The 12,093-nt window shown below is 40.9% G+C and overlaps 1 protein-coding gene and 1 long non-coding RNA gene across 3 annotated transcripts in view; one reads left to right on the top strand and one right to left on the bottom strand.

Annotated features, from left to right (window-relative positions):
- LOC306840121 overlaps positions 1 to 3,707 on the top strand; it is a 61,394-nt gene extending 57,687 nt beyond the window's left edge. For both annotated transcript variants that reach the window (XR_013781292.1, XR_013781293.1), the window contains exon 5: positions 3,388 to 3,707. This is a non-coding gene — a long non-coding RNA (uncharacterized lncRNA). The remainder of the gene's footprint in view (positions 1 to 3,387) is intronic.
- The window catches only part of lclat1 (lysocardiolipin acyltransferase 1), a 290,110-nt gene that overhangs the window by 94,619 nt on the left and 183,398 nt on the right, over positions 1 to 12,093 (bottom strand). The gene's annotated exons all lie outside the window — the stretch shown is intronic.

Raw genomic sequence — 12,093 nt, forward strand, 5'->3', positions numbered from 1 at the left:
ACATAAATCAATTTGGAAAATCTTGACAGTTTATTGGATATAAGCCCTTTCAGTTATTATTCATAGTGGCACATTTTATAACATATTTAGCTATTTCATGGCTCATAGATTTGACTCTAAAATGTTTTAATAAAATGTTGTTAACCAGTTTTTTCTTGAGTGTCAGTAAAAATCTATTTACTCTATCACAGTGTCATGGAATGTATGGTAACTTTAATAAACTGACTTATATTGCTACCAGGAGCGACACATTTAATGTTGATTGGGTTTGTTCATTAACTTAAATCCAGTCTGATCAGAGCTCCTGTGTTTGTGAGTAAGTAAAGCTGTGTCCGATGACTCACTCCTGACGTAATATTTCATGGTGCAGTCGGATGTTACTCTCAGGGGTGTCTGGTCTGCTGCTCAGGATTTGGCGTGGAGCTGTAGGTGGTCATGGGATTAGGTCACCACATTTGCACACAGATCCAGGAATGCTGTAACCCTGGGTTTTTTTTGGGATCTGCTGTGCTTCCGATCTCTCTGTGGGAACCGACATGTTGAATGCTCTGGCCATGGAAAATGCTCTTATACTGGTGCAAAGTGGGGAGAGAGAGGCCTCCAGGTTCCACGCAGCACCACGTAATTAAACTAGGAGGGAATTTTACACACTTTAAAGGCAGAACCTCTCCACTTTGCTTTCAGGGCAGGGGCATGTAATTGCTTTTGCTGGAATGGCTGACGCTTTAGGAGTGGTCGGAATATGTTGGCGAAGCCGGTAACAACAAAGCTCTCGTGCTTGGACGTTTGGGCCTGTTGTGGTTGCTTTGGGAGGAAATTCTAGAAACCTGACCATGATGTGACATATACACACTCAACCACAGTGTGTTAGTGTGCATGAAAGCTATATAAACTTTCACAAAATCTTATGGAACTTGTTTGACATGACGGCATAGCGTTTTAGGAAAAAAAGGGTGGACGACTACTGAAGAATTCCCTTTTGCAGGATTTCCTATGATCTTTTTCTGGATGGCTGACTGAAAACTTAATTTCTAGCTGGGCTTGTAATTGTAGGTCATTTTGCTCTATGAGTGCAATTGCAGATTTGATAAAAGAGGTCCTCTGGCAGTGCACTGTTTACTTTCAGGGCCTTGATTTGAGAGCTGGAGCTCAGGGGTGGGATACATTTACCCCACATACACTCAGACAGGCACGCCAGCTCAAGACACTGTACAGTGTGTGCACGCACAGACATGCACATGTGACAGGAGGTCATCCTGTTAAATGGTAAGGCTGTAGTTATTATTTATCTCTACCTGTACTGTCGCTACAGAAGACATTAAAACATGTATTGCGGATTTACTTTTTTTTCTTTAAATAAAGGCGCAGGTTTTCCACAAACAGCAGAGTTCTGTAGGTTTCAGTAATCATGACTGAAACACATAGGAATATTCACAGGTGGAGTGACCTCACTAGTCTGTTACTGCAGGGGGCTTTAGAGTCCCATCTAGTTGCGATGCAAGACATCCTGTCTCACCCTTACTTTTACTCAAACTAACGACAGACTAAGAGCTGGAGCTGAGGCATTTTTTTAAGCCTCTTCACAAACCGTTACGTTGCGACACCGCTGTCAATCAGGCCAGTTCCCCACCTTATTATGAATTTTGTGTATCCTTCATAAAATCAAAACAGATTACAGAAACAGATTAAAAAATTCACCCCATGTACAGTGTGTGCCGATCGAGACATGAGGTAATCAGACCTTAAAAAAACACACGCACTGTAAACAGGTTAATTTTTGTTGTGCAAGCTAGCTATTTGGTTGGGGTGTGTATGATTCTGGGGCTTCTGCGGCCATCCTCAAGCGGACCATCGACCGATTGCAAGATTTTGCATTTCCGCACTGGGTTCATTCTTTCCACACCAGAGGTTGCCGTTTGCTCAACCAGGCGTAAAAAGCAATTCTTTACAGCCAGAGAGTATTTTCAGCTGCAGGATATAGGCTATGTGGGATTACTTCAAATAAACAGCAGCTTTCCTTTGCACACTGAAGAAACATGTCACCAATGACAGCATGTGACTCACTTTTGTGGTTTTGATAGTAGAGACATGGTAAAGGAAACACTTTATTGTTGGTTTAGCTGGGTTTGTTTTACGAGATTTGTGAACATCTTAACGTTGTTTCAGAATTCTGATTAAATTTCATATCAGCGCTTACCTGAATCTGATGTGAATTCATCTCCGGGCTCATTTTAATTCTCTCTAGTTAAAGTAATAGTCTGCACCTGGTGTGCTAATGCCGATCTTAAATCAGATAGTTACGAGGCCAGATGTAACTCGAGTTGTTGACTGCTGGGAAGCTCTTAAAAGCATGTTTAGTCATATTACCTGTAATTCCTCGTCAAATCAAACAAGCTTTTGAGAATAAAGTCAGGCAGATGCAGTGGAGAACAAGAGTCTCCACAGTTTAGTCCTCAAAGAGCTTCTACACAGAAACCAAAAAAATAAGTGTAAATGTCGGAGGGGAAAACAGTCCGATTTATCTGCATTTTGTAATGGATGCAGCTAACTGAAGCCACATTTCTCTCCCCTGCTCTGTGCTTCATTACTGGCCCCCGGGGCCCAATGACATGACACAAACTTTCCAATGTCCATTAAATAAATAAACAAATAAACAGACAAACAAGAAGTTGGCAATTCTACAATGAGTCTGAAGCATTTAGAGATGTTCTACTTTGGTATTATTTTTATTTTGCCAGAGCGAACGTAATGGCAACACACACGCTTTGCGGTGTCGAACACCCAATGATGCCTGCGGCAGCAACTAATGGATTTTTTCGTTTCATCTCAAACTTTAAAAAATGATGCATTCAATTCCCATTTCCCACATAGGAGAATGCCATTTATAATGAATTTGTGTATACGCACATCAATATCCCTTTATCATGCAGGGAACATAAATATGCCATTTCTGTGTTGACGCATGCGAACATCGGATCCTTTTCACCAAAACCTAAAACTAAATAATCACATATCCAAGTCATGGAATAAAAGCTTTTCTGGGCCAAAAGTTAAATAAAGCTACCACAGTTTTAGAGATATTAGCCAGCATAATGATGCATGTGTCCATGTTATTCCCGTTATTGTTGTCTTTAGTGGTTTGGCTCACGTTAAGTGGCATCTGAGGGCTCATTGGAAAGGTTTTGTTTATTTATATGTGTGGGGATATCCGGGAGCAGGATCTAAAAAAGATACGTATAAACATATTATCCTGAGTTTGATCTTAACCAGAACGCAACTAAAAATAAAGGAAGAAAACAGTGCATGCGAGTAAACCTCCTCTTCTCCCTCCATCCTCTTTGTTCCTGTTCCAAACACCTCCCATCCCAAGCTGCTCTCTCTCCTCAGGAGTCGTAAGTGTGAAAAACGGGAAGCCTGGGCCCTGCTGCCGGAGCCACGCTGGTCACCATGGCTTCAGTACAAACACACCAGGGGTTGGTGTTGGGTTGGCTGCCAAATTTGGTGCGTTATACTCCGCCGGTTTCCCCTTCCAGTTCTTGACTGAACCCCACCCACAGGGAGCGTAAGCCACAGCAGGGGAGAGGAGGTGAGAACATCGAGTCGAGAGGAGGAAGAGGGACAAGGCAGAGACTTCTCAGAGGTCCCCATCCCTCCTCATGCTGCAGAGTAAAATCACGTGCTTTCCTGACAATTCATTTGGCATTTTCATCAAATACTACAATTATACATGTTTTTTTTTTGTTTTTTTTGAAGGACAAGAGAGCAAGAAGTTACTGTCTTGCTGTGATTAGAAATGATTGTAAGATCATGTCCAGGCCAATTTTGCCCATTCATCTGCTGGAGCATTTTTTTCCCACTACATGTGTGAAATCAATTAAGATAGAAGATAATTCTGGTGGTATTTTTCTGCCACCAAATCAGTCAAAATGTTTTGTTTGCTTTGAAAAATGTAAAATCAATATTTTCATCTTCAAATAATCCCTAAGAATGCTGGATAAACTAATACAAGCAGACTCCCTGGATCACAGTCAATGCGTTCTCACGGGTACTTTTTACCACTCACAAACATCCATGTATTTTATTTTAAGCTTTCTGTCTAAACACGGCTGTAGAGGAAACTAGAATGTGACCTTTTCCTGTAATTGGCTGCTTATACTCAGTCAGCTGGAGGCATTCACACCTGCAGGCTTCTTATGGCTACTTTTACTGCCAACTACAGAGCAAAAATGTTTGTGTGCCTTGCTCAAAATCAAAAGCACTTGAGGACTGTAAGGACAAATTTGCCTCCTTCTCCTCGTACAGATTGAACACTTCTCCGTTATAAAACCTACAGCTGGCTGAGGTGACTCAGTGTCATTTGCTGCTCATCCACCTGTGTGTTATTTCATCTTGATACCAAACAGGCAACTCCTCTCATGGGGTTGTTGACTAAAGGACAACAAACATTTACAGAAGCTGCTGCACCCTTCTTGGCCAAACAGGCCGGAGATGACATCACAGAAAAAACAGAGTAATTCAGTGTTTACCTGCTTTATTTTCAGGCCTTGATTGTGTGTAAATCCACAGAGCCTTGAAGAACACTTCTAACCATCGGGCTATTGATATTATTGCCCACATATGCTAAAAACCAAGTAGCGGCAGGTGGTCACCTTTCATGGTGGAATGATGGGAATAGGTTGTCACACCGCTGTGACATCATTGCTTTTAAATGTGTTTGTGCTCATTTTTCTAGAGCAGTGAGAGGAACCATCTGAGTCGGATGGAGGAGGTCTGCTTCATCAAGGGATGAGCCATTTGTGTGCTTGCACGTTGGTGCAGCTTGGCCTCAGATAGCTTATCCAGTACAGGATGAGATCATTGATTTAAAGCCCATTCTAACTAAACACTCATCATTTAACTTTTGTTGTATTTTTGTTGTTGTAAAAGCTGTTTGATCCAGTTACAACTTTTGTTGAAGTTACCCAGGTTAAGGAGATTAAATGAACCTGCAGGAGAAAACTGTTGATTGGTCGATGATGTCGTATAATGAAAACCTTGAAGCTGTATTCAGACTTAGTGTAGCATCATTATTAAATTGAGTATTGGTGCATTCAATTTAGGGATGCACAATGGTCCTGATTCCTGGTTCGAATCCCTTGTCTCGCTCTACGTGAAGTTTGCATGTTCTCGCAGTGTCCTGCGGTCCAAAATCATGGTGACTGTAGAATTGCCTTTAGGTGTGAATTTAAGTAAAGCTGTGATTGACTGGTGAACAGTCCAGAGTGTCCCTCGCCTCTCGCCCAAACCAGCTGGGATCACCTCCAAAGCTCTCACATTTTATCATTCTTACTCTGCTCAATGTTAGAAAATAAGTTTCAGAACGTTTAAATCTGTTGATCGTTCTTGATTTCCTCCGAGACGGACGTTTGAGTTCATAAAGGAAGTCAGATCTTTCTGGAAAATGTCGGTTGTATCCAGAAACAGAGGGATAACACTGATCGGGAGTTCTTCTTTAAAACTCTCTGACACTCGTCTGGTCCCTTCACCGAGACTTGTGCTATTTGTGAAACCCAGCCTACATTAAATACACGTATGACTGCACATACACACAACCACAGACAAACACACACACACACACACACTGTTACCCTCTACCGCTACCCTGCCCACACTCTATTTCAGTCTGGACTTCACCGTTCCAGGGACCACAGGCACATAGAGAGGAGGACTGTGTTAGGATCTCCAACCCCAGTCAGAGGTTGTTGCTGTTCGTTGGGGTGGGGTGGGGCTGTGTTGGCGGGGAGATGGGGTTAAGGTGGTGGTGGTTCGGGGGGGTCTGTAGTGCTATCTCGCAGCTGTTTTGCTAAGCACTGCTTGGTTTTTCAGCATAAATTTCACTGATATCACCTCCATCAGAGGGCCATAAAGCTGATTTATTATAAATAGGGCTCTGGTGTGTTTACTGCGCGCATTCTTGGGCCTGCAACATCTTTCAAAGTGAGAGCTTGCAGGTGCTCTGGGGGGCAGATTGGAGGAAATCAAGAGGAAAAAGAAGAGGGGAAAAATAAGGACTGAGAGGGAGAGAGGAGGGGGCCCATGGACAGAGGAGGAAGAGAGAGAAGGAGAACTGATTGAGCTTAGAAAACATGGCAGCCATTATGGTGATGATTAAGTTGAAGGTGATAAGGATAATGTATGATAATATCAAGTTATCCTCTTTCACCTCACTTTCAGCTCCTAAATCTACATCTGCAAGTAAATTTTCAGATAATCTGCCTTTGCAGAAACAGACCCAATTCTCCATGTCTCAGGTACTGAGATTTGACAGCAACAGTACAAAACAATCAAGCCAAACATTTGTATCCTTACATACAAGTATTAGGAATTACCAATCTCAACTTTAAGTCCAGTTATTACTTTGGCATGTAGCTTTAGATGATCTTGGACTAGTCAAACTTTTTGTTGTGATCCTGAGATTTCAATTTGCTTTCAGAAAAAAAAAAACAGTTCTTACAACATGCCTTTCTTCTAGATACAAATCAAACATCTGGAAACAACCTTAAAAATAGACCTGTCAGATCATCATCCATGTTTTTTTTTTTTTTTGTTTGGTTGCCATACTACTAAACATGTTGGACTTGAGTTTAATACCATGTTGGCATGGACACAAACGATCAGAAAATAAAAGCCTGGTTAGAAAGGAAATGCTTAATTTAAAACCTAAATCCAAAAAAAGACTGAGCCAGTCTGACCTATTCGGAAAGACCTTTCATCGCAAATGAGAGAGTAGCATTATTCCATTATGTTATCAGATCAAAGTATACAGACATCCAAAGTCTCAAACAAGAGAGCAGGAGAATTTAATCTCTGGCGCACAGCGAGGGGCAAGCAGAAGAGCAACATCTGGAGGTGTTCAGCAACAACGGTGTTTGTTTACAACACAGGCAATCAATTTAAATGTCGAATCTGGCGTGCGTTCCAAAAACTAGACCGAAACTAAAAACGGAGGGATAAACACAAATCAGGGCTGTATGAGTTCTGCTTAAACTGGATCTCACTCCAGAGAAAAACTTTATTGACACACACCCATATTGACGGAAACCTGTACTACTTGGACTGCTATTTTGTCTTATAGTCAACCTATCATCCTCGACCTAGACATCTTACCTAACTGCCTCTGTTCTCAGACAGGCAGTGAGTTAAAATCTCCACCCACTTCTTTCTGGACATGAATCTGTTGTAAAGCAGCGCTGCTGTCAGGGAGCATGGGAAAAACATGCATCAGTGATGACATCAAGTGCTACTTAATCTTGTTTATGAAATAAAGACCTGGATCTGGTGATGTAGCGGTTTGACTAAATTAACAGTTCTCATGTTTCAAATCCTGTTTATTTAAAACACTCTAATCAAAGCACATAACAGACTTTCCTTCCTCAATCTTCCCACTTTGCATTATATGTTGGGAAGCGTTGTGACAAAAAGATAACATCGAAAGGAAACAAATATAGATGAGTGAAACGGGAGTATCCTTCACAGCAGCACTTTCTCTTGAACTCATTTCAGTTTCCGATAGTGACACAGCAGAAAGAACGAGGGAGAAGGAAAAGGGAGTGTGTGTGTGTGTTGGGGGGGGGGGGGGGGGGGGGGTTGAGCAGAAAAGGAGATGAGCAATAATTAAAAAGAGAAGAAGAAGAAGAAATGTGAGTCATTCCAAAAATGTGGGAGCTGCTGGCTGCGTAGATACAACGGGAGTCGGACAAACCTTTAACACCCGGAAGTGTGAACATAACACAGAGCTGCATTATTGTGTCGGACCTCAGATGTGAAAACAAATGAAAAAAACATTTTTTTGGACGCGTCAATGAAATCTGCAAACTGACGGATGCCTTTTCACAAATCTGTCAAAGTAAAATGTAGTCACGTCGGCTCAACACCACTCTAAATGATTTTTTTTGTGCCTCTCCCCTCCCTTTTTTAAAAAAAATCTTGAAGCACTTAAAATAAAAGCACAGGGAGCAGCTTTGGTAAACAGTCAAGTTAAGCTACCGTTGTTTTAGGAGCACCTGCTACACCATGGAGAGCAGTCAGGCTGAGTATTTATTTGCTAAGACACACACGCACGCACACTCACCAAAGAGAAACATGTAAACAAATACCCACAATCGTCCTACCACTGCTCCACAATCTGGCTTGTGTTTGCTTTTCTGCATTTTTTCACGGGGTGGAAATATTTAGCCCTGATGAAACATGCATTTATCTAGCTTTACTTTTTTCCCTTCCACAACCACAACCTCTAAAATCAAATAAACGAGGGAGCGCTATTCTCCTTTTTTTTTTTTCTCCACTCCATAAAACCCCATCAAGAGGAATGCTGGGTAATCCATGTCAACTCCTCCATCATGCCTTGTTCCTCTCATTACCAGCCATGTTGTTCCTATTATGCCTCAACATCCTCGGCCTTTATCAAGATAAATGCGCTGAGATATCATTTCATGTTCTCCAGTTTAGCTCATTGGCTGCCCAAACACTGAGCGCAGGTTCACTGCCCTGAACTAATTTGCTGCATGGTTGTGGTGTAGGAGGGTTTTTTTCTCTCTCTGTGAAAGCTTTCCTGCTTATACTTTCCTGGCTGGTCCAATCCTTTTTTTTTTTTTTTTTGCTTTAACATAAGGAGATGTTTACTTAGCTCATGTTAAAGATGGAGCACAAGCTGCAGAGACTAAACCTGCATGCAGGGTTGGAAAGAGTGAAAGTACAGTTAAAATACACCCTGAAGAAAGTGCAAGCCAGCATGTGTTGGTGTATTTTACATGTTTCTATACTTTGGAATTAAAGACTTTTTGTATTTTTTCAAACCATACTGAGTGTCTGGACCTGGATCTTTTTAAATTTAGGTCTTACGTTTTCCTCCATTAAAACAAAAAAAGGATTCCCTTTCATAAGCAACAGAGGATAAAGAAATCCCTCTTTTTTCATGTGCAGTTACAGTACTGATCAAATTTGACTCAAGGACAAGTAAAATAATCAGTCTACGAATCTACTCAAGCAAAAGTCAAAAGTAATTTATTCTAATTTGATTTAATCTAATTTGGTCTGTGCTAAATTCTTACTTTTTACCTGAGGGGAGAGGGTGTTAAAAAATTGAGGCATGTCCTTCATGTCACTGCAGTTGACATGAAGGTCAAGAAGATCTGACTGTCATACCAGATCATTTGTTTGAAGTCAACACCTTTGGATGTAACGTGGAGAAATCTGGCAAACGGAAAAATAGTCCCGCTGTGTGTTCTGTCCATTTTTTTTTTACCAGTTCACTCTGAACTTGTTGTGAAGTTGGAGCAGCAGCTGGTCTGTCTCTGATGGAAGCCAAACTGGTCGCTCCAGCGTGGTCAGAGATTTAAATGAATGTTCTTTTAAGTTCATCTTTAACTTTCATGTTGCTCTTCAGGTGTGAGCATGGGTTTTCTGCTCCACAGATTTTAAAGATCAGTTAAAGACACACCTATTTAGACAGACATTTTATTATCCATCATCTTTAACTGTTTGTTATATCTGTGGCTCGTGTAACAGTCTTCCCTTCTCTTCATGGCTGGTGTTGTTATTGTTATTGTTATTGCTATTGCTATTGTGGCTATTTAATCGTTATTGTTACAGTTGATATTTTCTGTATGCTATGTCCTTATAAGGTACTGATTTCCTTTACTTACACAGAAAACAACTCCTCACTTGTTGTAACTTGTGAATGTAATGCATTGCTTTCCACCCCTGCTTCATCACAAAAGAATAGTCATCAAGGAATAGCTCTGTGTCCTTGGGTGAAATATTTATGTTCATTATTCAATACTAAATCTAACCCAGGATTTAGATCTGGATTAGGTGCCAGAAGGAGGTTGCGTGCGTGCTTGTGTGTGCATGTACATCTAGTCTGGAAACTGTTGGCCCATCAATAAGAGCCCTTGTATTTGCGGATTATTGAATATTATATTGAGTGAGTTAGCAGTTTTTATCTGTGGGGATAAGAACAGGAAGTGTTTGAATTTCTGTTGGAGATGTCAAAGATTATAACTGCAGTTACTACTCATGGCTTGTGGCTGTTACCATACCATGTTCCACCTGCATAAGTGCTAACATTTTCACACCAACAAAACAGTTTTACATTTAACTCAAACGTCCATCAATGCTGCTGTTTTAGCATCAATACTTTAATTGTTAAGCTTCAATCTCTTCATCCTTGAGAATGCTGGTAGTTGAATTTTGAGCAAACCCCAAATTCTATCAATACAGCATCCAATTTTAGCATTTATTTAAAAAAAAAAAGATGATCTCTAAATTACCTTCACATACAACTCTATTGTATGGTTATGACTGAAAAAAACCAATCACATTTTCTGACCTGCCACGGCTGGCTTTAGAGGGGCTACCTGCATGCAGTACATAAACCTCCCATACTCCTGTTGCCCAATGTGAATCTTTTCTGATGCAAAGATGGAGCTGAATTTGAAGGGAAAAAAGGTGCAGCTTCCATGTGAGCTGGTGTTCGTCCAGCAACAGTGTTGGCCTTGTTACAGATAGTGTTTGGTAAAGGTTGCTAAAACAGAAAACAATTACATAATAATCATTTTCTGTCTTTTTTTTTTTAATTACAGTCACTGTCTAGACAAATGAAACACCTGGATTAAACCACATATCATCAAGTTAAGCAAGATTCTGTTGAAAGAGTTCATGTTGAATCACATTTTCTGACTTTGAATCTTCCAGGTTCCCAGCTCTCTGCTGTTTTCTGTCTTTTTTTTTCTCCCCTCGCCACACAAAATGCAGATGTGAGCGAGAGGACGAGACACAAATAGAGACTGAGAGAGAGAGAGAGAGAGAGAGAGAGAGAGAGTACAATTAGCTAGTGTGTGAACAAGCGCTTGTTTATTGACTTTCAGGGAGAAACTTTATTAACCTGCCTCGCGCTGAATGGGAGACACCTGCTGTTGGCACTTAGGCTGTCATTACTCCGTTGGAGAACCACAGGGAGGCTCCTCGCCATGCCCAGCGCCGCCTGCTGCTCCATTGTCCAGCTCCCCATCATCCAGCAATTGAGTGCTACAACGTTTACAATGAGATTGCCCTTTGTTGGGTATCGTCACTAAGCTGACAGACCTTTTTTCCCCTCTCTTGTCAGCAATCAAATTATGTCGGATGGACCCACCGACTCAGGTTTTGTTCCTTTTGTCTGACGGTAGAAATATGCACTGCCCTTGATTGACTGTTTTGTTGAGGTTGCCGTTGGTGAAGTAGGTGATTGTGAAAGAATTAAATTCACTACAATGCTTGAAAAAAAAAAACAGTTGGGTTGGATAAAAAGGCGTGAAGTGTGAGACGCTGAGTCATTGTCAGCTTGAAGTGAGCCAATATGGACACAAAACAGTAAGACCTGATCTAGGATCATACTCTCTCCTGTCAAACAGGGAATTAACACTACCTATACAGCGCCTATCATACACAGTGTCTCCATCGAAAGCAGCTGTATGAAGCTGATCGATTACACAATAAATCTTATTTATGTTTGATTTTTTTCCATCTTTACTCTTGATAATGATAACGGTTACTCACTGAATTACTTGTTGACATTTCAGGGTTAATTAGCATTGCTCCAAAGACATGGAGAATTATTTCCTCATGCTTCTTCAAAAGGATCTGTATTCTTCCAAGAGGATAAAAAGGTGGGCCAGGACTTGGGAAGCAGTTGTCCTATCACTTATTTCCCTCAAATTACCTTCATAGAATTTCTTTGCACTCCCAAAGACATTTCATCTGATTCGGATTTTGACGCTTGTGTACCTTGACTTAAACCTCAGACTTCTTTTAAGTGACGTAAATGATCCCCCATGTTGCAGCTTTTTACTTACCAAGTTTGATACCATGATTACACATAGGGAAAATGAAAAAAGAATTTATTAAAGTTGGATTCTGAGTATGACACCACAGATTTCCTTTAGCATCTGTTTGGTAGAAACTGAAGAAGTTGAGTTCCTGATCAACTCCAAGAGTCCATAATCAAATATGACACTGAGTATAGAAAGTTGTTGCGATGGTAAAAGATTTAATAGCAGCGGCTATCAATACCAC

Source organism: Symphodus melops (genome assembly GCF_947650265.1).
Source record: "Symphodus melops genome assembly, chromosome: 19".
NCBI lineage: Eukaryota > Metazoa > Chordata > Actinopteri > Labriformes > Labridae > Symphodus > Symphodus melops.